Consider the following 27,299-nt stretch of genomic DNA (forward strand, 5'->3'; position numbering starts at 1 on the left):
CATTACTATAATCATTTCACTTCACTTGAAAAGGTGGCTCTCGCTGGGGCTTTTTTTTTTTTTTTGTGAGTGTATGTGTGTATGTGTGTTTGACAAAAACAAGAGGCAGAAGAGGGATGATTGGGTGGGGGGGGGGAGCCCCTCATGGCAGTCAGTTAGTCTAGAGCACAACTTTCCAACTTTGGATGAGTTTGAAAAGTTTCCAGATAAGTTAAGACATTTCCACACTGCGTAAAGTGTCCCTGACGTGCGTTTGCAATAACCTGAAGTATCCTGAGACATTCATTTTAGATTATCGCAATTAACAAGACCACCCACGGCTCGGCAGCAATTACAGCTTTTAACATTATTCACTATTGGCTTCGAACAAAGACATCATGAATCAAAAGCGTTAATTTCATAACCTGTTTACAAGCGACCGGTGAGTGCGGATTGTTTCTTCCTGTGAAGATTACAATAAAATAAATGCCACACAGAAGCAATATGCAAACAATGAGGGATATTTTTCACAACCCAGGCGGACGACATGGAATATCCTGAAGGAATAACATCTAATACAATCAGATCACTCCGGCCAATTAGTTGGCACTAGCCGAGCCAGATATGATGTCACTCATCATTACTCATCGCTTAATGCTATAACGCAGAGAGGAGCAAACAAAGAAAAGAGCAACAAAGTGGGTCGGAGTTTAGAAGAAGAGGGGATTAATCTAGCCGAAGGCAGACAAGAATGCTTAAGTGAACAATGGCCCCCACAAAGAACACAATTACAATATTAGCTTTCTGTTTTAGGCACCCTTTCTCTGCCTCTTCATCGGTGCCAGGTGACAAAATCAACAGTGTCTAAGATCTTTTTTTTTTTTTTTTTGATAGTTAGTTTGGATAGTTTTGGATAGTTGTTAATAGCATTATTTACACATTAAATCCCAGATTAAATGGATAATTTGTGACATTTAAAAGATAAAGGAGTTCCCATCAAAATAATGACAACCTCAAAACATTTGTAGCTATCCGAAAAGCAACATGCAAAACAACTTGGAAAAAAAGGGCCATGAATTAGTGAGCAAGCATGAGAAAATGTCCTGAGAAGGATTTCTGAAACTATGTTTGTAGTTCAGATTAGTTAAGCTCTGCCACATGTGTTTGATCAAACGCTCATTCTCCAAGTATTGCAATAAAAGTGGAATTTCGATTGTTATTATTGCAGGGACACACTTTATTTCTTCTTGCATCTGATGTGATTTTCCATACTTAAGCAGATATTGATAGTCCATGTTATCAATATTGAAAAACTGGCTTCTGAATAGGATGATGTTCACATTGGTCAGCCTTTGTTTTCATAAATGCTTACAGACCCCGATTCATTCCCGCAATCCGCTAAACACCGATCCTTGCATCCACTCCTTTTCCCCCCGTGCACACTCGTACCCACAGACCCGCACAGTGTTCCAGCACATGTATGGCTCATTAGAAATGACCTGCAGCGACATGTTTTTCCACACTGATGCCCGGGTTGCAGTCGATACCCTACAGCTCCACATGACATTTCGCTTGGATATGAATTTAGCCCTTTGCAGTTAGTGATCAACAAACAAGCTACAAACACATGCCCCGAGGTTAAGGTACATCCTGTATTGACACACAGACGAAAAAGAATAAAAACATGTTGACGGGCTTCAGTAAACTCACAAATCGTCACTTGCAGAAACACACGCAGAGGTTTTTATCTGGTAATGGGACAATGAGATGATGCTGTGATATAACTACTTTGCTGAGTGGTATTTGGCACAATAAGACAGATTTTGCTTTGTGCTTATGTGGTGAAGAGCATCACCACATGTGAAGACCGCGAGGTTGAGAACCACCAAACATTTGGAAGCGATTATGAATTGACGTTAACCACCAGTGTAATTGTTGCTTCTTTCATTCCTCTAAAAGAGAACCAAATATATGCACATAACATTTGGAGTAGGGGATGAAACACAAAGCATCTGCTTGGTTTCAATTCTGAATTCCAATACCAAAATACGGTCTAACGTGTAATAACAAACTGTGCAACAGCTCGGCGAGCCTAACAGGATCTGCATCGGCAGATACTGGCTGGGCTCAGGATGAATATTTTATGGACTGATGGGGTTCTGCTAGGTCTGGTCTGGAATCTGACATTGAAATGACATTGAGCAGTATTATTGTCCATGCAACAGCTGAGGAGGAAAGAGGACTACAAACTGACAGCATATGTAGCTCTACTCTTTGCAGGCTACAGCAAGTGGTTGCACCCAGTTGACCAGCACACGGTCTGGCTTGGAGCTGCTGTTTGCTATGCATCTGTGCAACAGTTAGAATTAACGTTTCAGCAATTACTGCAGAAAATGTTGCATTCACAGGGATATGATCCTAAAAAGGAAAACAACTTGATACTGTCTTTTTCCCTAGTTTGATCCTGTCAGGGAGCCTGTCTGTGTGGAGTTTGCAAGTTCTCCCCATGTCTGCTTGGGTTTCTGCTCACAGTCCAAAAACTTGTAGGCTCATCGGGGACCCAAATTTTCCAAGACGTGTGAATGAGAGACTGAATGGTTGGGCGCCTCTCTGTGTGGTCAGGCAACCAGTCCAGTATGAACCCCTCATCTCACCCTACGAGGGACGGCGGAGGCTTGAGCCCCCTCCCCGAAACCCTGTGTGCAGGATTAGTGGTATAGACGATGAATGAATGAAAAATAAACAAATAAAGAGGAAATACCCAACTTTAAAACTGTAAACTCTCTGTGCTAGAAGAGTACGTCCATCTGGATACTCAGATGGAGTACAGTTTGTTTTAAAATAATCCTCTGGCACATTCATTTTGTGAAATAAACCCATTTTGTCTTTATTTATGTGTTATTTCTGTAATTTCTCATAGCTTTTGTGCTGTTATGACGTTCGTTAAAAATAATATCTTCAAAATCAAATGTAATTGTATATCCAAATTTAGTTATGCATCCTTCTGTCATTGTCTTTTCCAGTTTAATGGTCACTTATTTGATTACATTTGCACAACTTTATTGCATGATCTTAATATTTGGTTGACTCACATTGGCCATCTGGAGTTTTATATTTATCTTCTGTTAATTCAGTCTAAGTAGATTCTCGTCCCTTCTCTGGCATCTCCTTGGTTATGACAGCCGATCTTAAGTTCATGATTTAAAGCCATTGGCTGAGTTATGAATCAGGAGAGTAATCGTCAGATTTATTGTGGATGGATATCATCAATAAATGACTAAAGACAGATCAGTGAGAATATTTTTATGTACACATGAATCTGATGAAACCGATTCTATTCAAATCTTGAAATATCACTGTTTTCATCATGTGGATTCAGGCCTTGATTTTCACAACATTGTTTTCCCCTGCAATGCCCCTTTTCAGAAAAAGGAAAAAAAAGAGTCCTTGCGAAAAAAAACAGAAGTAAAAAGCTTCAATACTCTTTGTTGAAGATGGCCTTAGAAAAAAAAAAAACATTCAAGTACTAGACGCACATTGTTCCAAGTGTAATCCATGGTGTTCTTTTCTTTTCTCCCATTCAGGGTTTGTTTTTTGTTTTTTTTTTTTGCATGTGTGTGTAATAGAAAGTGTCACATTCATTCCGGCGCTCTGCTCCCATCTCTGTAATTCAGCCACAAGCAGAGGTCTAGATGAGCTCAGCCACACTGAGCAAGGTAATTAACTAATTGTTCAGTTGCAGAGACAAACACACACACACAATACGGTGTCTGTGTGTCTGCTGGAGTGTATGTTGTTTTTTTGGATTAAAGGAAAAAAAAAGGGGGTGGAGAAAAGATGCGCTGAGAGAGGGACCCAGAAGGACCGAGCGAGACGAGCCGGATAAAGAAAATTAGATAAAGATAAAAAGAGACGGATTAATGATCATCTTATCTGAATTAATTCCTTCATTGTGTCTTTAGAAAGCGCTAGATTAAAAGAGAATACTTTCATTTGAAGATGGCAGTAACATGTCATCATTACTTTTGTGTGTGTGTGTGTGTGTGTGTGTGTGTGTGTGTGTGTGTGTGTGTGTGTGTGAGATTCTACATTCCAAACCCATTTCAACTCTCCTTTGCAACAAAGTCGATCCAGTTCTTGTGCCAAGTCCCTGTCACTTTGCAAACTTCTGCTTTCCCAGCAGACACAGTGATAAGGATGATTACATCATAACGTAACAAGTGCTGCAACACTAAGATCCGTTGTTCCTCGTCAAGACATTTCCAGGACATTTTTAGGAAATATCCAGCTGGTCTGAACCTGCCCTGGATAAACAAGGATGCGCTAAAAAAATTAGTACAGGTTGTGCAAAACAAGTAAGGAAAACTTTGTGTTTCAGTACTGTGTACCTATTCTGTAGGATTGAAATATTTCAAGGGCGAACCATTTCCCTTAAAACAAACAAAAAAATACTTTCCAATGGGAAACAATAAATTGACTTTACACCTAGGTGTTGGTGTGGCCCTCTAGCCCACTCATGGAAAACATGGTGTGTGAGATCACTGAGTTCTGATCAAAGAAAGAGAGCAGAGCATGGCTTTTGTAGGAAAACAGATGGGGAAATCCATACCCTCACACACTCACTCACACACACGCACACACACACACACACACAAGTCCTTTTGTCGAGCTATTTAACCCCCACAAGGTTGACGAGTTCACACCAGGGTACAGAACTGCATGGTGAGAATATATTTGATGTCTGCCCCTAAATTCACAAAGCCTTCTTACACGCTACTGACACCGACTGTTATTTTCGGCGTTAGCGAGGGCCAAGATTGATGGCATCCAACGTCAACAACAAGAAGGTGTTGAGTTTACTTCAGATTTTTGTACAGATGCTAACGCTCTCAAGCCTCACTGGACACGGGAGGTTTTAGTATCACTGTGTTAATTGATAATCTGACATCTCTGTACACACCCGCCTCAGGGTACATGGAGTTAAAGAGAGTGGGTGTTTTAGTAATTTGATTTATCTCATGAATACCATTGATTCTATATCAAACTGATTTTCCCTGCAAGACCCAAAAGAAGCTATTGTTTGGTGGAAAACAAATGTGTTTTATATGCTAGGGAGGGAAAATTAAAGAACTAGTGAAAGCTTAGCTATAAGATGAGGATAGCTGTGGATTTTGTTAATAAAATTCAAACTGTTAACGGTCACACACGCACGCACACACACACACACACACACACACACACACACACACACACACACACACACACACACACACACACACACACACACACACACACACACACACACACACACACACACACACACACACACACACACACACACACACACACACACACACACACACACACACACACACACACACACACACACCTTCAAGGGAGTCAAGCATGATTAAACAAGAAAAGAACTGACAATAATATCAAAGCCCAGCAAATTTTGCCTACAGAAATATCTGATTTTTAGGTTTCTGAAAAGTAATCTTAAGAATTAATGAGCTGGCTGAGGTTCTTACAACATGCAAGGAGACAAATCTGTGCATGATCGGTCTGACTCTCTGTCAAATATGTATTGAGAAAAACACCTCGCATCATTTTGAAAATGATACAAGCAGTGTCTCAGTAATTGTTTTCCAGCAAGGAAAAAATGTGCAATAAACCATAGAATCACCAATGTTTATGCTTATAAATTAATTCAAATTCTCATCAATTGTTTTCCGGCTAATTAAAATGTGTAATATACCATAGAATCTCCAATGTTTGTGATTTTGAATTAAGTCTATTTGTCATCTCTGTAATCTACCTGCGGGTTTTACAAATATTTAACCGAGGAAAATTGGTGACATAAACCTATGAGTCTAAAACGCCATGAAAATAATCCCCAGATTGGCTAATAAATACCCCTGCAATAAGTGAATAACCTGCATAAACTGTTCCTTATACAGTTGATTTTCATAGTCAGCACATCTGTCCTTCTAGTAAATAGTATTAGTGAATAGAATCCGACAAGCAGTATATGTCACATACCTGTAAGTAGTGAGCCATTCAATACATGCTTTGTTGAGATGTGTTTAGTTCCCTACTGAACTCATTACAAGTCACAACAAAATATAAAAACTATAAATGTAAATGTCACTGTACAATGGTTTGACTGAAAAGACATCTATGGATCTATATGGTGCTCCCATTAACAGCCCTGACATGTTTTTAATCATTCAGACTTGCCGCCCGACATCATTGTTTGCGCTTTGAGACTGTCAGCCCTCCGTCTGCTCGTTTCTGAGGCTCCGGGCTCAGAGAAAGACAACTGTCAACAGTGACTTTACAAAGAGGGCAGAGGAAGCGGCAAAGCAGCAGGGAGAGAAATATGTAATTTTCATCCCACAAGACTGATGAGTGAAGAAAGAAGGAGGCGAGGGAAAAAAGGGGGTGAATCCGACTCGACTTATTTGTACTTAATCATCCGAATCTGTATTTTTCTTTGCTCCCTCTGCCCTCCTTCCACCCCCTCCAAAGCTGCTCCTCTCAGAACTGGTACAACATTAATGTAATAAAGCAATTAGCCTGCGCTTGAAAAGATATTTGTACAGTTACGAGGCGGCTCCTGAAGTACATTTAAGGACCTCGCAGCGGAATACAACGGTGAGTCAAGGGTTGGTATATATATTGCTGAGGGGGGGTGGATACGCAAAAAATGTCGGTCGAGAGCAGATGAGAGACGAGGAGAGATTTTAAGACACAAAAGGCATGAATCCTCACTGTTCTAGCTAAGCCTTTCTATTCATTTGACTCTCCCTCACAGGAGAGGCCGGAGCCTCGGCACACATCTGGCGAGACAGAGATAAAGGACTGACAGAGGGGCTCGAATAGACGCAGCAAAGGGTGAGGACGCAGAGGGGAACCAAGAAAGAGAGGAACTGGGGTAAGACATGACTGAGACGGCAAGTTGAGAAACATTAATAGTGGGAGGGTCAAAGTCAAAATAAGAAATCTCTTTAAAGGGAGATGAGGAGTGGGAGGAGGACAGAGGAGGCGCTGCGCTCAGTCCGGCAAAAGTCAATCCTACACATAATTACACCGAGACCTTAACACCCGCCCGCACCTGGTGTCCAGTTTTGATCGTTTTTGCTGTTTGTATGTTTTTTTTTTCCCCCCATCTTAACTGCGATACTAATAAATGACTGCACTGAATGACCGATCTATCGGGTCCAGCTGTTGATCTGCTGATGTGAAGGCGAGATTTTTCACAGCTCCTGGCTTCTCATGTCACATTTCATCATACTTGCGCATCGTAAAATACATTTTGAGTCATTTCAGTTCAAGATGTGTCCGTAACAAGCGCAGTCAACAACTTGGTGCCAAAAGTTAAGACTGTTCATTGTATATGAGCTATCCATGTTGTAAACAGAATAAATCTGTAAGAAGTTTGAAGATGCCATTTGTTTCCTGGACTTTTCACTCATAAGAGACTTATATGCCTTGTATAGGACTTATATGTCATATAAGGAGATACAGATAGTTTTCATCGGGTGACAACCAGTGATTTCTATGTCCACAAGACAAAGATACTAAACTTGCTGATGGCTTAAGAAAATCAGAAAACATTCAGAGATGTTTATTTTTTGTTTCTTTAAATTTCATTCACATCAACACATCTTTTAGTTAATCAGTGTTTGCTAAACAGGCTAAAAAGGCAAGCAGATTTCCTGAGGGAGAGCATGAATATCTTCATCAGTGTAAGATGGTTAATTGTTATTTTGCCACTGCATGCGTCCCAACCAGGACATGGAAATTAGTCTGACAATTTAGGGCGGAAAGGAAAACATCTCTGTACAACCACTATGAAATGCAGACACTTGTTATATTTCAAAATACTCTTCATGCTAATACTATTAAATAATTAGTGTGTGTGTGTGTGTGTGTGTGTGTGTGTGTGTGTGTGTGTGTGTGTGTGTGTGTGTGTGTGTGTGTGTGTGAATTCCAGACAAGCCAGAAGGCTGATGAAAAAAAAAAGTATCCTTTTATCCTCTTGTTTGTATGTCTGAATGAAACCACTGAGAATATCAGTGCTTATGAATCCGTCAAATTTGTCAACACGGCAACCGGGAGTAAATTGACCCACCTGAGCGGAGGAGGCAGGGCTGCTGCAGCGGAGGAGGCGGGGCCTGCTGTTCAGTCACGAGCCGACAACCAACCGGAGCAGCAGATGTTGACGCGAGGTCTGGATCTCTCCGCCGATAGGAGGGAAGCGTCCCAGGAGGCTGCGCTGTCTGTCCACGTCTGCCTGTCTGCAGGTGGTGTCACCATTCCCTCCAGAGAGACAGAAACAGCCACGGCGTTAACACCATTTTTTTAAAGTGTGCTAATTGTGTTTTCTGCATCAGCAGGCACCGCTACTCTACCTCGCACCGTTCTTGAGGTCGCAGCAGCATGTAGTTCAAGCTCAATTATCACTGCATAGTAATTACTATCCCTGCTATGATGTACATTCAGTCAGGTGTTATTTTATATTCACAATGGCAATTGTGTGATAAGAGAGACATCACCCCAAGGTCAGTTGTAGGGCCCGAAAATACACCCATCATTATTAAATATGAACAAAATGGGTTGTTATAACAGTGATTCTTCTCCCCAAATATCGTGTTACATAGTTTACTTTCCACACCCTTATACAGCTGTATCTGATCTTGCTTTTTTAACACAATGTGAGTCAGGTGTGTAATTCTTCATTTTTATTTTTTAGGACAAAGTACTTTATAAATCCTTGTGGCAGAGAGTAGTCTGACCTCGGGGAGAGAAGGGGATTTCTAAACCACCTTTCTACTTCATTTCTGGCTTCCTAATTTTAATTGTTCCCTTAAAAAAACTGCAAAATAGCAAAATCATGCTTGAATGGTTACCAGTGAGTTTAGTGCGAAGCTTAATTCTGTGGCTCGACTAGATACATTTAAAACATCAACCCAGGGCTGGATCCACCACACGACCAATTGGAAATGTATCAAACGTAATCTAGAATTATAAGAATCTTAGTCTTTTCGTGATGAATTTTGAACTCAATCATTGCATTACTCTATCCTTGTGAACAAACACAGAGAAGTAAACTTGTTAAAATGAAATACGTCAGCAAATTACTAACTAAAAAGAATCAAAAATCCAGACATAGACAATAAAACTGGGCATCACAGATTTTTCCAGTGAATTTGAACATAATCCATCAATGATATCAGAGTTATGGGATGCAAGCTGCCAAGTCATACCTCGGCCAAATGAACACTGATGGAAGATTCAAAACCCGGTGATAAAAGATCAGATTGAAAACTCAATGGTATCGATTCACGCACTTCACTGCCACTGCCTGTGACGGACAGTCATTGACCAGGCCATAAATAAATCATTTGTGTAGGGAAAGGACAGACAGGCTCTTCCTTCTCGATGAACCTCGCTTTGTTTAAAATCTGCAAAATCAACACCATGTGCAGCCGTGATGATGTAAACGCTGTCTGCCATTCACTCAGGGGTATCAGAACAAACATCCTGCTATTTATACACCGAGGCAGCATCCACTACCAACATCCTGAGACACTGGTCTGAGGTTTGGTTCCATCCCTTTTTTCTTTTGTTTTTTTTTTTTTTAACCTTAAACTAAACAAAATTATCTAGACACATTTCATGAGCTCAGCTCTCTTTCCAATGAGGACAGTTTTTAATCTGGACCACATGCCTCTGGTAAAGGACAAGCTGTTATGTTGAAACCGATATCTGATCATATTTCTCTGAAGGAAAACTTAAATTGTTTGTTTATTATAATGATGTCAGAGCTAGTTACATTTGTCAAACATGTGATAAACACAGTTAGACACCGTGTGTGTGTGTGTGTGTTGACAAAAAGGAAACTGTACAACATAATTCATACAGTATATGTTGTGTTTCAAGTGACTATTTTGACTTGGGCTATGATTCAGGGAAATAAATACTTTTTCAAAGACCTGTATCATACCATGTACTTACAAATACAGCCTTGCCCGAACTTGTTTGCGGCTAACTATCTCCAGATGATCTAGCGGTGCAAAACTGCATCACTGAGCTAAGGTCTGTTGTATCGTGTATCGCGCCAGTGTGACTCTTACACCATGACCCTGTTCAACTGAAGACAAGTTCACTTTCCTCGCGTAAACAAACGTTCCGTGCACACATTTGAAGCACTCCTCTCATTTACAGCAGTCCCCTGAGGCTGTTACCATAGTGACAAAGACATGTCTCAAGGTCACAGGGTGGAGCTGAGCTGAGTTTAACCCTGAGACAAGGCATCGCCTTGGCAACACAAAATCAGGTCAGGTCATCATATGACACAGGGGCCCCAGGAGACTGAAACTGATGTTAAGAGTATACTTTTTTCTTGTTTGTATTAAATGAAATTATTAAAAAAAAAAAAAAAAAAAAAAAAATACAAGTAGAGACACAGACACACAAAATATACACAAACAATATTCAGTTTACAAGACCATGTCAAAATATTTACACAAGAAGGAAGCTAAATTAGTGGTAAGGCAGTGTGTTCACACTCACACAGATTGTCCTCCATGTGTACAATGAGCCGAGTGTCCATGTGAGACTGCATTGTTGTTGGATTGATGAACACAAGATCAGGTCATCACTCCTCATCCTGACTTGTGACCGTCACGGTGTTTGTTTCTACGCGCGCCTTTCCAGCATGAATCAAAATGATGACCAACCACCAATGCACAGAAAATGCATACCACATGTAACAATTCAAACATTGTCCATTGTAGGGGAAGATGGTGAAAGATCACAAACACAACAAGGCGTGAAATGCCAGCTCTTCCGCTGACGGGCCCTTTATAAACACCCTGCCTTAAAAATCTATTTACACTGAATTCAAAGAACATTTCACACCATTTTGAAAATATCCAAACAACAGAATTTAGATTTAACAGAGGTAATTAGAGTAAGGATGTTCTTTCCAAAGGAGGCCCCCTTAGGTCAGTCACCTCCGTGCAAAACACTGAACTTGAGTCTGAGAAGTTCGTGGCAATATGAGGCAGGAGGACAAATAATTAAAACCAGCGTCTCAAACCCAGAGACGTAGCCGAACAAAATGTGTCTCTGCCAGTTGCACAAGACAGCTTGAAAAAGACTTTGGCTGTATCATTTCCAGGTCAGATCTCATTTGATATTAAAAAAAAAAAGATAAAATTGGGGGTGTTTCAAAAATGTTTCTTAAGTCAAAATTTGCATATTGTCTTTGTTTGATTGTATTTTTGTTAACTATATCAAGAAAACTATGTCATCTTTTAACTACATGTGTGCAGGAAATCCATTTTATTGCCTCTCTTCCCTCTTTTCACAATATATTTGGGCTGCATTGATGTCAAGATCCTCCTTTCGCCTTGCTCTTTCAATAAATTAAAGTCTTCCCCTGAAATCAATACAAGGGCTAGGCTTTTACCTGGAGTCACCATGGCTCTCTGATTAATGGTTAATGATTAATGGTGTGACCAGTGGTAACATGCTTGCTCACACATGCACACACACACAAACACACACACACACACACACACACACACACACACACACACACACACACACACACGCGCGCACACAAATATACAAACGACAAGTTTCTCTTGCTCAGTAGCCTGGGATTCAGCTCCCTTTTTTTGCATGGACCAAAGAGTAATACTGGCAGTGTGTGTGTGTGTGTGTGTGTGTGTGTGTGTGTGTGTGTGTGTGTGTGTGTGTGTGTGTGTGTGTGTGTGTGTGTGTGTGCGTGCGTGCGTGCGTGCGTGCGTGCGTGCGTGCGTGCGTGCGTGCGTGCGTGCGTGCGTGCGTGCGTGCGTGCGTGCGTGCGTGCGTGCGTGTGTGTCTGCCCAGAAGGAGTTGGACACTCATGATAGTTGAGGTAAGGCTTGGGAATACCTTCTAACATAGACTGTCAGACTTACTGAGTATCTTTCCAAGGATCCATATTTGGACACATGAGCACGTTGAGCACATGTTTAAGCATGTGTGTGCGTGTGTGTGTGTGTTGATGAGGGCCAGGATTACACCCTGACTAAGCTTGTCTGCTAATGATGCTGTTATCACTAACAATACCCGTATGGCTGCCATACTGTAAAACATAACTCATTGCCTTCGTAAATGTCACAATTAAAAATAGCTGTAACTTTCTCTTCTCTGAGTGTTTAATTTAAATACACAAACACACATGTGTATATATTTATATATGTAAGGAGCACATGAGCTAAAAATATATTTGTATTAAGTTGTTTTCATAATAAGATCTGCAGTCATATCTCTTTTTATATACTTTTGTTTATGGAGTTCAATTTATATTAACATCAAAAGGAATTGTTCTCTGTGTGGTTTGTCAGACGTTTTTCTTTTGCAGGTTTCTCAAGAATGTATCGAATTCCTAGGTTTATCTAGTATGAGAGCTGCCAGGGCAGAGATTTAAGAGTGTAGTCAGAATGAAGAAGCACATTCAAACTGGACTGAATGTTGATAAGCCATCTACATTCAACTCCCTGGCTTGTGTTTCCCTCCCCTAATTTGCTGTTCGGTTCCTCACTGTCCATGTGATTAGATCCATTAAAATGTTTCCCAAGAGCAAAGGAGGGCACTCTTGGCTCCCTTGTGTGCTTATTTAGCTACATGTCCTTCTTTATGCTGCCTTTGGTCTTTACTTGTACACAATTAAAAGTGATGAAAAACTGTGGAATCAAAAGACAACGAGCTGATCTATTTAGTTGTTTCTGCGGCAAGAAAAAAGCGATTTTTAAATGTATATGGTTGCAATGTATTATGAGTATGGGTTTATCAGGACTGTGGAAAGTGCAGATGAGTTCTTTGATAGTGCCGTGGGTTCACTTGATGTGGATTAGCAGACAAGTGGACGACAATAGAATTCAGCCTGCTCCCCTTCATATATGAGAACCGAATAATTACTACAGTGAAGCTAAATGGGCTGTAATTTATCCCATACAGGCCCACTGCACAGCTCTCTGATCACTTGAAATAATAACCTCCACACAAATGACGCAGACGAGAGGTCTTTCAACAACTTGTTAGCAGGGAGGTGCAAACTGTGGACGGTTTACCAATAAAACAAAAAGAAAAAAAAGTCACAAAAATTCATTTTTTCATGCCACAGTATTGGTTAATGTCATTGTTGGCTTGGGAAAAAATACAACTGTTATAAAGTAATGATGCAACTTCTGTCATGATTTTTTTTGTAAAGCCTTTCTGACTTGTTCTTTTTTTATTTTTTAATACTGTATAAACATGATAAAAGAATGTTTTAAAAAAAATTGCACACTGGTACTGAATTCAGAAGACGATGTATCGGAATCTGTAATTGTAAATGATCATTAGTAATTAGTAAGGATAATTACTTTACTGTCTTTTTTTCATTCATCTGTGTGAATTATGAATCCAAGTGGATTTTTTTTGCATTTTGTTTTGTCTTTTGACTTAATAACATTAACAGTTCAATGCCATATAATAATGCTAGCAATATGTCCCAGAATTTTTATGACAAGCAATGAGGGTCCAATGTCAATGACGCAAGTTCTTTTACTTAGAAAACATGGCTTGAAAATATGGAAAAAGGTCCATGCAGTTTATCATAATATACACACACATGGTTAGCCATGATTGATACAGAATATACGCCTTGGAGGAAATATGTTAGTGATCATTGTGCTTTTTACCAAGTTTCTGGAGGATTCTGATTAATGTTGATGGCATTTGTTCTGATGGATGGTGGTGAAGTATGCATTCTGGTTAATTGGTCATAACATAATCAGTATTTTATGGAAAATTCTATGGAAAAATGTGTATCACAAATTTCAATATGAATAAATCATCCATTGGTTCTATAAGATATTGTAGTAGTTTTCAACTGTTAATACTGAAGTGATTTTTCTCTCCATTTGTGTCTCTTTATCTACTTGGATGTGTTTCTTTCTCATCTTGTTTTCATCTCCCATCCTCCTCTTGTTTCATCCTCTCTCCTCTCCGGCACAAGTACTCTGTAAGGCAATATGTCACTACCACAACACGTGATAGGGATCGAGATGTGTGTGCAAGTGCGTGTGTGTTTGTTTGCCGAAGGGGGGGTTGAAAAGCATAGCGATTCACACACACCCAAGTATGTGTGATGCATGGAAGGACAGTGTGTTAAATAGAGAAAAAAATGAATGACCAAAAGCAAACAACAGGGTTAATGGAACAGAGTTGTGCAACTCACATGTACTGCATGTACAGCGTTTACCTTTTAAACTTACATGCATGCGAGAAGCGGCGCTAACATGTGCAAGCGAGCCTGGCAGAGTGATCTCATGGTGAACATCAGAGAAGAAGCTGCCGTGCACCGCAGGGAATTACTCAGCATTCCTCAGTCGAGCTGCGTTAACGCAGAGAGCCGGGAGACGCACGAGTCGCAGGGAGCTCTGCTTTGATCGGCCCCCTAAGATCCCAACACCAGGATAAGGAGGGAGGGGTGCTTTGGAGGAACACACATAAACACGCATGCACAAACACACACAGACAGAATCAAATCTTCAAAGGTGTACACATTGATACTAACACACACACACACACACACACACACACACACACACACACACACACACACACACACACACACACACACACACACACACACACACACACACACACACACACACACACACTCACGAATACACATGCAGTACTCTTCCACTTATATTATTCCAAACAAAAGACATACTTGCCCACACATGCATAGTTATAATCCAGTACTTTTGATCTTTCTTCCCCACTTTCACTCATGTACACACAATCACTCAATCCAGAGGAAATCATTTCTTTTCTTCGCAAGCGCACAGATTTCCAAGCCCACAATACAAACAGCCCACGAACCAAACACAGCCATTAAGGAAATACAGGCTATTTGTTTCTTCTGCCAAGTTGCACCATGAGCTGATATTTTCCTGCGTAAATTCGAACTCGCACTGATGAAAAACAGCAACGAATGTATCATCAATGTCGGAATCGGCGGTTAGTTAATGACAGCGCACAAAGCCCATGCTTAAAAAACGTCCAGTTTTGGAGATCTTTATTTGAGGCCGGCAGAGAAATGAGAATGACAAATCATGTCAGGGATGGGATAAATAGCAGGGTCTAGTCCCAGATAAATGAAAACACACCAGAGGCAGAGCAGTACTTAACAGAAGGGCTTGTGCAAGGCCCAATAAAATTTAGTATTATCTACAAACATTGCGGGAAAAGAATAAATCTAGTGAATAGTGGTACGTAAGACCTGTCATTCAGCCGTAGTGTGAAAGCAAAGCTGCTGGCAGGTATAATGGCTGGATTATGGATGTCTTACCACAGCATTAGAGGCAGGATACAAGCTGTAGCTGTAAGTGCAGGTTTCCTGAGACCTCATTTAACTCTCTGATACAAACTTTAGAGCCTCACTCGCCCCTAAAATCTCCTTTTCCTGCCAGCGTGCTGAATGACCAGTCAACCAGCTCTCTTTTCCTCATTCGTCATGCTTTTAATTGAGGGGAGAGGGCACTTTCCTTTTAATGGCTTGATTGCTAATATAAGTCAAAGATTACGTTTATTGATTAAGGACACAAATGATTATGCCAACTTGTTAGACTTGCCAGTGAAACCGCAAGTTAAGTGGGCCAAGCTCGGTGTCGGTGAATTTAAAAAACATGAACATGCTTAACCTCGAAACTGTTTCTTGCTTTAATTTATGAAACAGCGCACATCATTTGTTGGGTTGCTGACAGAAAGGAAGTGGCATGAACTCAAGGCGATTCGGGGAAAGATTAGCTTTGAGCAGGAAAATGCAAATATCATATAATTAAGGAACCCTGAGGCAGTACCTTGTTTTACAATGACCATTTTCTCCTTTACAACTATTCTGCGTGCCAAACTAGCTGAAACTGCGTTTCAGCGGTGCAAGAGCAATGCTTCAAGGAAAGGAACAGATGAGCAAACACTAGAATCATGCAATAATTGCACTTTGATGACATGTTGATTGCAGGAGTATTTGCATGCTGATTATAGACTGTATAAAAGATAAAGCAATCCTGTAGGTCTGACAGGAAAATATCTTTTTCTCATGACCACCAGGCGGAGTCTTCTGAGATTCTATGGACATCTGTGAGTAAATGACCTCTGATGACCTTTTGAATTTGCAGACGTCTCCGCAACAGTGTTACTTTTAATTTGTTAATTGTTAGAACTGCAAAGATTTCCGTAACCACATGCAATTATTTTCCTGGCTGCTCAACATGCTCTGATTGCGGTTGTGACACTGAACCACATGGAAAGGTATTCGTCCCTCCTTCTGGATCACTGACACAACTAGCACAACCATGGGGGGCCCGTCTGGGATACCCAACTGGTGCCAAGCCAATTCTCTCCAGATGGGTGTGCGATAAGAAGTTGGACTCATTGGAGACCCATCATTACACCATAGTCACGGACAGTGTCTAAAATACCACTGACCCAATTAAGAACCTTTTTAAGCAGCAGTTTGTATCACTAAAGAAAAACATTACTGTAAAACAGTTCTGAAACATCATCCACCTGGACTAATAGGGTGAGAGTGGCATCAAATCAAGAGCAATCCAGTTTCCAATGTTTGCCAGGTGTACAATCTATTTTTTTTTTCCCTAACCGTAGAAGTCCATGCACTGACTGCTGGATCCAAAACTTACAAGACATTGGAGTTGATGTGAACAGAGAAAACAAGTTTTAATTTCAAAATAAAACTGAAAAATAATCACCTGACACATTACTCTGCATGCAAACTGAAATAGATAAGGGCCTGCCTCCATTTGTGATAAGATGTTCAGGGTACCTCAAACCAAAGAACTGTACAGAGAGTGTATAAAAACATATTTTATGGTGTTTATCAAATACTAAATATCCAAATACACTTCTCATTATACACACAAGAGTTGACCTTAAAGTTAATAGTTATTGTGGGGTTCATGGCACAACCTTCATCGCCACATATCATGAAGCCCCACTGCTCTGGCAGGATCCTGCTGACAGCACAGGTGCTTGCCTGCACGTCTAACACACACAAACAGATAGTTATCCAGGCACTTGTCCAGGAGGTACCTCTCAAAACCCCACTGATATGCATTGCAGCACTGCACATGCATACAAACACACACACACACACACACACACACACACACACACACACACATACACGCATGCAAGCAAGCAGGAAGAACAGGTGCACATACAACCCAGCCAGCTGTCCCTTGGGAGTCTGTGATTAAATCTGATGACCAAGACATAAAGGAGGACAAAGTAATGGAGAAACTGTAGAAACAATACTGTTCAGGGCGCCAAGAATGACAGTTATGCGTAATTTGTGTGTGTGTGTGTGTGTGTGTGTGTGTGTGTGTGTGTGTGTGTGTGTGTGTGTGTGTGTGTGTGTGTGTGTGAGTGTGTGTGTGTTAGGTCATGGCTCACTTCCAACGTGCTGCCCATAACCCAAATAAAGTCTGGATATCTTTGTTTAACCTTGACTGCTACAGCTCTGTGTATTTTTATATGCACATGTGTCTTCCGTGTCCTGAGTGGCTGTAGGAAAAGCATTGCAAACCAAAAAATGTATACTAATATCCATTAAAGCGTTCTGATAAGTAAAATGTGAGATTTTCCAGCCAGTCTGGGAGATTTTGGTGACTTGAGGAGGCTGCTGTGCCATGTCAGCCACATGACACGTCACAGAAAGTTGTTCCCTCCTGCCTGGACAAAAGACTGACAATCAGTTACATAAACAAGGTCACAGGGTCAGAACAGCGAACACAGAGTGGCCACACCCTGACAGGCTGTTAGCATTCCATAGTGAGCCACACTGTCAAAACCTGACAGGCTGGAGATTTAAAACACTGCTGTCTTAGCTCCAGGGGTCAAGCTCAAACATGTCTGGTGTGACCTATCTCCACCCTGCTCTAAAATATAAATAGCCATGACAAAGTACATCATGCCCTTTACAGGTTGAAGGAAAGGATGATAAATAGTTAGAAAGCAATTGGTTTAAAAGGACATCTCAGAGTCAGAGAATGCCACTGATTCCAATTTGTTTTTGCAGCTCGTTGAGCACAAAAAACAGGAACATGTAAACTCAGCAAAAAAAAGTAGAAGAAGGGAAAAATTGAAATAGGTCTATGAAAAGTTAAACTCTGTGTTAGATACTGTTATTGTGGGGAAACTTTGTAAACTTCATTAAATATGTAAAACAAAAACTCTACAGTGTATCTAACAGATGGTATGAACGATTTTGAATAAAAGGTTAGTTTTACAAGCAGGTAAAACATAACGACGCCCCGGTGCAACATTCACTTGCAAGGACATGTCAAGAAGAAGCCGAACTACTTAGTGCTTCCGGAAGATTTTGCTGCTTCAAAAAAGGAGAAAAAAATGAAAGAATTCTCATTTTCTCAGGTCCCTTTGTTTCACTCTGTTGAACATTTTTAATGATGCTGTTGAGGCTGTTACTATCTTTCAGATCAGAGGATAAAAGAAAAGTAACAATAAAAGATTGATTAAACAAAAAAAAACGACAATGAGGACAGTGGGATTGACTAAAAAGCAAGTCATATTGAAAGAGAAGATGCGTTCTCTGGTCTGCCTTGCTTTACAAAAATATTGACTGAAGTAGTACCCACATGCTTTGCACATAATACAAATATGCAGGGATACAAATGTTTGATTTCCTGTGATGGGAGGAAATTGTACAAGCTATTTTGTAAGCAGTCCTTAGCTGCACCATCTAGGTTGGGAGAATCCATTGCTCAAATACAACTGAATGTTCTACTGCATAATAACAATAATAATAATGCACCGCTAACAAAAGCAACAGCTACATCGGCAACTGCATTAATCACAGAGACTCCATTTCTACCGTATAAATTACATACCATAAAATGCAACATACATCATTCAGAGAGAGGAGATGAAAAATTATATTGCACTCTTGTCAAGTACAATGGTGCTGTGCTTGTGGCAGCTTGTTAGACTGGGTGTGAGTCACATGGATGGGCACCATGAGGCAACAAACAACTTCAAGGTCACAGTCATACTGAGATTACATTGTTAAAATTGACATTGTAAATTGACTTTATGCACACACGCATAAACGAATGCATACACATAGAGTCGTAGGTTCTACTTCGTTTTAGACAGTGACGGCTGAATTAAACCTCCTGCTGTATTTGGCATGTAAACTGACTGTAACTCATAGTATTCAAAGAGTTGGGTAGCATAACACAGGGTGAGCAGTTTCAATGTCATTAGCCTATTTTCTAGCTAGAAGGCTAAATATTCTCGAACTTGACTAAGAGGCACACGAGATACGATCTCAGGCAATAGGTTGCAGGTTTTTAATGTTCTTGTTTGTGGTAACTGGATCCTGGCCGAACAAATTTTGACATCTTCATTTCACCGCACTGGGGCCTCTCTCGCTCTTATTTCGTGTACTATTTAGCGAACGAGCCAACATGCTGGGTAAGCAAGTTCTTAGCAAATTAAGTATCTACTTTGGTTCATAGTGACTACAGTCAAGTACAATTCAGCTAACATGCTGCTAAACCTGCTCTGTGTGCCTGGATGTAGCTTTTACATTATGGTTAAATGACCAGTTAATCTGTTAGCTAACTATTTCATATCTAGATATCACACAGCTGCACTGCCATCGGTTTAAACAACATGTTAACTAGTTAGCTGAGAAATTTAAGCACGCTTCAAGTAAGTATATTTTGGGAAGATATTTTATGCAGTGATAATAAATTATAGGCATGAAAGGTGCCACAGAGGAGTCAAAATACTTGTTTAATTATTATTAAAATCCCTCCTATGTGATGTTTCACTTCATTTACAGGTGCAGAACGCGGCCTGTCTGCTGATAGTTAGATTTGAATGTGTCTGCATCCTGTACTTGACTGCTTGTAGCAGCAGAGGCCGCTGCTGCAAATTACGAAGCTGTAAATTCTCTGAAAACACACGAGCTGAGCAAATAAACGACTAAATAGAAAAAAGAAAAAAAAATGGAATCCAGTTAATCACTGCCAACAAAACATTTTCTGTTCAATAATTCCACAGAGGGCAGTGGTACTAGGCCAGATTGTTCTGTTGTGTCTGGTAGATGGGAAAAAAAGACACAGATTAGAAGGTACACATGCAAACACACAAACAGGGTAGTCTCAGGTCAGGGAGTTCTGAGTGCAACCTCTTCTGACACATACAGTACCACAAAACATCATTGGCACTCCGCTTAACACAGATACATTAAACACACACCCAGAAAGACACACAGCAGTGCCCCGAGTGTCTATGCATGATTAAAAGACTGAAAGTGGGGCAGGCGCACAGTTCTGGCTGTGTGAAATTACTGCAGTGCCTTTCAGCCCAACTCGATCTCTCTCTCACTCACACATGCACGCGCAAACAAGCACGCATGCAAGCGCACACACACACACACACAAACACACACACACACACACACACACACACACACACAGTTTCAGTCTATTCAATTCATGTAGATTTACTGTACCTAGAACTAACTGTTGAAACCTTTACCTTAATTTAGAAGTGATGATTTACAATGTAACTGTTGAAACCTTTACCTTAATTTAGAAGTGATGATTTACAATGTGGGGACTTGATCTTTTTTTTCCCCTAGACAAGTAGGAAAGTTCCAGCATATCGCCTCAGTAAATACGTTTATGACCCTTCATGAGAAATACCTCACACACACACACACACACACACACACACACACACACACACACACACACACACACACACACACACACACACACACACACACACACACACACACACACACACACACACAAACGCGCACACACACACACACACGCGCGCACACACACACACAGGTTCAATAATTGAGTGATTCCCAGATGAGGCAGCAAGGAGAAGAGAGCACAAACAGTTATGGCAGCTGGTCTGACTCAAAATACCAGCACCTCACGTCCACAACATTTAATTTTCAAAACTCACAATTTTCATTTGTTACACACACACACACATTTGTGCAGTTATTGTGGAGGTAAAATATGATGGGACAACTGAAAAGTTCAGGCATACTGAATTTAATAAAACAAAAGAAAATATATCAAAAAGATAATATACATGATAAATAAGAAAGTGTTATCTATATAAGCAGGTTAGAAGTCCCCTTAACTGATGTATAATGTACATCATATTTACCGCACATTTTAGAATATGTCTGAGTGTCATATTTGAAGAAAGTCTACTTTAAAAAAATGTTTATAGTCAGTTATAAACCATGCATGTATTGTTTGTGTGGATAAAAGAAAAATGTCATAATTTAGTCATTTCATTTCTGGTCAAATGACTGACATGATATCTTACTGTTGATTAAAAGTATTGAAATTGCACCAACTGTAATTATGACTTATTACAGAACATCCATTATTTATGAATAAAAAAATAAATAAAAAAAAGAACAGCAATTTCCCCCTGGGGAATCAATAAGCCATTCTGATTCTGATTACTTTGCTCTCAATCGAATGACCTTTTTTTTTTAATATACATATATATATATTTATTTATTTGTTTATTTTCTCCTATGACAGTAGCACTTCAACACTAGGTTTTTTACCTGGTTGAATTCTGTGAATAGGTCATATCTGCAAACTTTATGCACCAAAAATAGCTCTCTGAGAATTCTGCCTCCTAAGTACTCTGAACTGCAAACATTATACAGTCAAGTAAATCAAATCTCTTTGCCCAGATATCAAACAGAACTTAGGCAAAGTTAACCCCTGCTCTACTTCTCACCGTGCTGATACACTTCTACATACAGTATGATGGGATGCAATAAATAAGAGATTTCTATGTGTTGTAGCACACGAGCTATGGTAAAACAATGGCTCTGAAAAAAAATTGAAGACAAACCAAAAGGGTACAAGATTTACAAAATTCAAATAAAACTGTGTAACTATCCCTAGTTATTAGAACAGATGAAAAAAACCCTTGTCTTGTGTATTGTTTTGGTAATCTTTGTGTTTAATAATTATTTTTTTCTGTATTTTGTTATATTTTGATTTGATTATCATGTGACTACTTGTCAAAATCACTTTATCTTTAAAAATGCAATAGAAAACACTTTTCACAAACTTAAAAAACAATAAAACACTGAAATAATGCAATACAAATTAGTAAGAAATCAGTAGAAAAATTATCTGGAAAAAATTTTACTATAGATTAAATTTTCAATATATAAATCCATCGATTAGCCTACCATTTGCAATATTTAGAAGGAAAACATCTACATGAAAAAATTAACATGAAAAACTTGAATCAAAGTTTCAGATATGATCATTTAGTTCTGGATAAACATTTGTATTTATTTGCCTCAAGCACTCTCAGTCACAGTGGGTGTCACAAGTGGCTTCCATCTTTATTTAGGTTTCAGGGCCTAAAATGTCCGAGAGCCTCTGTTTTACACGACGGTCAGAAACTGCAGTCCTCCAGCCAGATCCTGCTCTCACTGAATCATGCACAAAGGATGAGGATCTGACTGGAAAATTCTGACTCACAGCCTTTTGGTCCGAGAGACAATACTTTTCAGGCAACGTTGTTGATTTTATTTGGGCTAATGGAGATTTCCAGTGGTTTTCCCACAACCCAAAACCATATGAGCTAAACGATCCTATCAAGAATTGAGAAAATCTGATTATCTGCCTTACGTCTTTTTGGGGAGAAAACTATCTCATGTTTATTTCATCTGGCTGTCAAAAATGCTTTTCAGGTGAATGCACATTGCATTTGGCAGAAGGAGAAATTAAAAAGTGACATGGGTGGAAGTTACAAATCTCCATGTGTGTGCAGCCTAAGGTCGTACTCGGAGGAAAACCGAACAACAGGAGCCAAGTCACATTTGGTCAAAGCTTCCCTCTTTCGTCAAGTTGGGTTTACAAACACAAAACCATGGAAATGAGTACAGGACACAAGCTTACTACTTTTACGAGGTATTATGAAACTGTGCCTCCGTTTTATAAGATTAGAGGTAAACAACAACAATATAAACCCTACAAATCTCTTCCCCAAAGCCGAAGCAGAGGGGGACTGAACAGTGTTGCTATTGGTAGACACTGATCATGTGTTGCACTTGGCAAACACACTTAGGACGGAGAAAAACCGATGCAAAAAAGTTCAAATAGAAACCAGCAAATCCAGCAGCTTCTTAGCAGCCTTGTGCAAGGTTTCCGAGAATTAGATCATAGGGTGTTTGTGGGAGAGGGGACATGAGTTTCTATGTTGTGGTTTGGGGAGAATGAAAGAACAATTTTGCAATGTGAATCTTTGAACTTGTGGATGTCCAGTTTTTGATTGCTCAGTCTGGCGAAAATGGGTTCCTCTCTTTCAACATCGGTGCCGGATAAATAGAAGAGGAAAAAAAGGGGGGGACAAAACCACAAAATGATCACATCCAGAGTTTTGTTAAACAAAGCCCATGCATATGTCAAGTTGACAAAATCTCAGAAACAGAAAAAGGAGTGAAAAATAGTTGCCCAAATAGTTTCTATGAAATACAATCTTTTACCAATGAGCAATGATTATACAAATTTCTGAGTATTGTGTCATCTTTTCTCATGCCAAATGTTACTCTATGTGCGCATAGAGCCTTCTCTGTTCAAGCACCACAGAGCAGCATTTTGCAAGTACTTCAGCCTTTTTCCTCAGGCATCCCTGACATCTAACTGTTTATGGTCACGTGGTAGGAAGGAGAAACACCTCCTTTAATACAGAGTACAGAGTACAGAGTTAACTTCCCCAACAGACAGTGGCCTTGTGCTCTCTGAAAGCCACTCAAATTAAGAAAATACTTGCCAAATTTGCTATACCTTCAAACAAAAAAGTGTGTAGGATGGGAATTGGTTGCCAATCACTCTTCACACATGCAAGAGAAGATAAGAAATACTAGCCATTAAAAATAAATCTTTTTCCAGCATCCAACATAACCAGAAAATTAAAAATTACCAGCAAAATCATATATTATGTAGTATTTTACCCCTTTTTTAGTATCAGGTTGATGGAATGATGGGTCAAAAGAACGTGACTTCTTTCATTCCTTCTCTGAGCATTAGATGCCAGATTCTGCACAACATGACCTGAGCTGAACTCAGTCTTCATTCAGGTACTAGAGGCCACATTGAAATTCCAACTCAAGAAATTGTGCCAGCTTTAAAAAAAGACAGAGGGTGTTTATGGAGGAAACCAAGAAGAGAGAAGAGAATTATAGGGAACTTTACCTTCAGCTAGTCACTAAGTAAGAGCTATGCTCACAATCATAAACTCGTGTCTAAACATGTTTCTCCTCCCCTGTATCACAGCCTTGTTGTCAAAATTGATATGGTGTCACTTTAAATTATGCAGCTTAAGTGTAATAGAGCCATAACCCATAATACCTGGATCCACCAGCATCCTGTATTTTTGTGACTCGCATCATCTGCAGGTCATAGTTGTACATTAACCTGTAGAGATACAGTACATTTACAATTTATATGAAAATGGGCTGCTATGCACATATAGAACATTAAATAGGACCTCTATTTTCTAATGTGTAACCACCAAACAAGCCATCAGCCTAATGAAGGTCTCAAAAGTTCGACAGCGTGTGGGATTTTGTTTGCAACACAAGGCCCATTCATGCCCCACCTACACATCTGTCGTATTTAATAGATGAGCAAAGTGGGGTTTTTTTGCGCTCTGACTCATTTACAATGACAACATCCGTGCAGAAACTATCAAATACTAAAAAAGGGTATGATGCAAACAAGCTATGCACAGGCCACAGCTATTTCTATGGGAGGATCTGAATTTAGCTTATAAATAATAAGCAGCAGCAAACCATTTTGCTGTGGCTGTAATTTGTTTTGCAGTAAATTCACAAGGAACATATTAGCAGGCATCAGTTGATGTTGTTTTCCAAGGCAAAGATCGGGGAGAGATCAGTGTGTGACTTAACTGTGAGTGCAGAGTGTTGCCTGTATGGCTCACTTCTACACGGACATTCCATTAACTGTCTCATGTCAGACATGCAGCCTTGTCAACATAGAAATCATCATGTTCTTTAATTTATATACTGCATGTCTGCTGGCATTAATGATAAAAGTTATGACTAGTGTATTTTTTTTCACGTCCTAAAACATCATTAATGCTTTAATTTCTAATGAACCCATCCTTGACTCACATGAGGACCTTCACAACACACCTGCGTCGAGTAAGCTTTATCCATGAAATACCTCTTAAAAGGGTTACACGAAACCCCATACTCTCTCAGCAATATGCTATATTTTGGTAGCGTGTCCTGTCAGGTTGTATATGCACTCAACTATCCATCTAAGGAAGCCGTGCAAGAGGTAGTGTGGGGGCAAATCACTAGCAGAGCTAATGGCATGTCATGTAGCATTAACCAAACTGACTGGGTGCACGCCTCAAAAACCAAAGCACTCCATTGAAAGAGGAAGGGGGAGATGAGCATCCTTTCACTCAAATATATTGCTTGTTGTAAGACAGTTGATGCTAATTGATGATGAGAGGTTTGATAGGCACAGGCACAGACGCTCCACCATTCAAGCTTGGAGGACAAGAAAAATTGGGAACGCTCTCAGAATGAGACATGATACACTTCTTACAATAGTAGGAAATATAATAACACCAAATCGACATGGTCACAACATCACAGGGAGTCAAAGCCTATGAAAATATTACCCCGCAAATGGAAATAAAAACCTCAAACCTGACCAAAGGATCTGTTGATTCATTTTATCAGACACACTTTGTCATTCACGGATATTTCTGTATCAGCTTGTTGGATGAAGACTTTGGAAATAAAGGGCACAATTTGTCAAAATGCGCTGAGATCAGGTATGTTGTGAAAGCTTCAAAATGTGTAACAAAAGCATGCCACATTTCCACAGTTAAACCTTCTGTCCATAATTCTGTGCAAGGTAGGTAACAGGCATTCGGTGGACCTCCTGATATCATAGCTGGGAGGCTTATTAGTATTTTTCTTCACCATTCACAAGTATGGAACCTCGTACGGAATCACTCACTGAGTGCACCTGTGCTGCTTCCACAATTCCAAAATTTCACAACCTGCCCCATTCACTACCTCAACCATTCACATAATGTCCTAACTCTGCTGTCTTTCTTATCCTTGTTTGTCCAAGCGAGTACACATCCTGCCTATTTTTGTTTATTTATTTTACTGATTGCTATTTATTTTTGTCGCTCTATTTATATTGTTGTTTAATTCTGGTTGTAAGTTTTTCCCCCTAACTGTTTCTAGATGTTGCCCATTGTCATCCCTGATGTTGTTGTTGTGTTTATCTGCAGTTGATTGTCGTGGATTGTGGATTTTTTTGGGGTCTCACTATCTTCAGCCTTCTGCCTTTCTATTTATATTTATATACATATTTATTTCCTTTTTTTTTGACATAATAACTGTCATGCTGTGACAAAGGAATTTCCCCTATGGGGATCAATAAAGTTTATCTCATCTTATCTAATCTCATCTTATCTTACATGACTCTCAATGTAAGCATTACACCAAAGACACTTTCTAAAAGGCTAATTCATAACCTTTATGCTAATTTGGTCTCTGCAATCACATGTATGGCATTGGTCGAAAGGTTTTTCAATGCATTCATACTAAAAAAAAAGAGTTGATTTGTGTACTCACAGAGAACTACACATTGATCGCATTTACATACTTTGATTAGCTTTGCTGACCGTTTGTATTTTCACCTTACACAGTATTGGCTGATTTATAAAGTTTTTTCCTCTTATCGTGCTGGCAGTCGACCCTAAGAAACCACATTGGTTAGGATGAAGAAGAAACTGCAGCAACTCATAACAAAGACTTTCAATGACTAGTGATTTTTACAAAACCTGCAAGACTCGCTCTATTTGAAGTCTTATAAAAGACTCAATTCAAATATTATAAAAACCTAACAAAGAAGGAATAATAGATCAGCTCTGAAACTGTTCGCGATCAAAAATGGAAATCAAATTGACTTGGTTAGAAAAGAACAGATCGACATAAGAAATAAGCTCTTCAAGAAAACTGTAAAAGCAACCAGTAACTTTCAGTGTGATTTACCAACTTCGACTTCTGGAGTTATTTCTCCTGGGGTGAGATATGGGCTTCAAAGACATTTCTGAAAACAGCATTGAGGATTTTATTCACATCGAGAAGC

At 39.7% G+C, this 27,299-nt stretch overlaps 1 protein-coding gene across 1 annotated transcript in view; it reads right to left on the reverse strand.

Annotated features, from left to right (window-relative positions):
* Positions 1-27,299, reverse strand: part of atxn1a (ataxin 1a) — a 104,807-nt gene that overhangs the window by 63,730 nt on the left and 13,778 nt on the right. Inside the window, exon 2 of the mRNA XM_086177684.1 lies at positions 8,117-8,304. The gene's annotated coding sequence lies outside the window, so the exon portion shown is untranslated. The remainder of the gene's footprint in view (positions 1-8,116; positions 8,305-27,299) is intronic.

The sequence above is a fragment of the Fistularia commersonii genome, chromosome 30 (genome assembly GCF_037954325.1).
Source record: "Fistularia commersonii isolate RoL2024-O1a breed Wild chromosome 30, RoL_Fcom_v1.0, whole genome shotgun sequence".
Classification (NCBI taxonomy): Eukaryota; Metazoa; Chordata; class Actinopteri; order Syngnathiformes; family Fistulariidae; genus Fistularia; species Fistularia commersonii.